The sequence below is a fragment of the Cyprinodon variegatus genome, unplaced genomic scaffold, assembly GCF_000732505.1.
Source record: "Cyprinodon variegatus isolate N-32 unplaced genomic scaffold, C_variegatus-1.0 Scaffold270, whole genome shotgun sequence".
Taxonomy (NCBI): domain Eukaryota; kingdom Metazoa; phylum Chordata; class Actinopteri; order Cyprinodontiformes; family Cyprinodontidae; genus Cyprinodon; species Cyprinodon variegatus.
This window is the reverse complement of record NW_015150723.1, coordinates 319,410-320,560: the sequence shown is the minus strand read 5'-3', so window position 1 is coordinate 320,560 and position 1,151 is coordinate 319,410.

Genomic DNA, 1,151 nt, shown 5'->3' with positions numbered 1-1,151 from the left:
TGTGCGTATGTACACAAAAATTTGGGAGATATCTTACGATAATTCACTCAACGCTTTAAGGAGTTTTTTATGCAACCTGAAACCTGGAAGCAGGTATATCGCTTCATCAAAGAGCAGATGTGTTGTCCTGTGTGGCACTGATTGTATCCCACCTCTCATGCAATGAAGGAGGTTTTAGTCAACAACCCTCTAATATGATAATTCATGAATTATGTGAGTATAGAAGATGGACGGATTAAAATACGAGTAGAAAACGCTAAATGGTGCAAACAAGGAAAGTCAGTCATTATTTAAAAAAATAAATGGAGTAGTGGCAAAATTCAAAATACTGCAATGGTGCATACATTCCTTTTGGATTAGTAGGTAACACCACATTCATCCCTAAATATTTACAGCCTCGGCAGGGGAAGAGATCTTCAACTGGCTCTGAAGTCTGTAAAAAAGGACTTAACAGTGAGCCCTATCAATTGCATAAACTGATATTAGACCGTTTTATTATAAAATATTAAAGATAGAGCCACTTAGTGTCAGATTACACTGTATGTTTTCTGGCAGAACGTCCCTGTTCTAACATGAAGGCCACATTTTGTCTAGTGAACATTTAGTGAAACTAATCTAAGCCTTATCTTGCCAACAGACTTTCACACCTGAGCTGTCGATTTCTGTAACTCCTCCAGTTTCTAAGAGCTTCCAAAGCAGTGGTGGTTATACACCAGATTTACAAGGGAAGCCAGGGTGGGACCAATGTTTTTTTCATGGGGGCACAGAAACAAGGTATGAAGAAAAATAAAGAAACAGGGGAATAGTTCACCTTTTAATTAATGAAGTGAGCCATAGAGGCAGTAGTGGCTCTGCAGTCATAGCAGAGTAAAACTCTGATCCTACTTCAGAGGTGTCAAGTAATGAAGTACACATACTTCATTACTGTACTTAAGTACACTTTTTAGGTATCTATACTTTACTCATTTACTTATTTTTCTTCCTACTTCTGACTTCTACTCATTACATTGTCACACAAGTATCTGTACTTTCTATTCCTTACGTTTTTAAAACAAACGTTACTCGTTACTCTTGGCTTCCGTTTAATGTTTAGAAATATTTATTTCACGTCATGTGCGCCATCCAATGCAGATCATTGGCGCCATCCACAT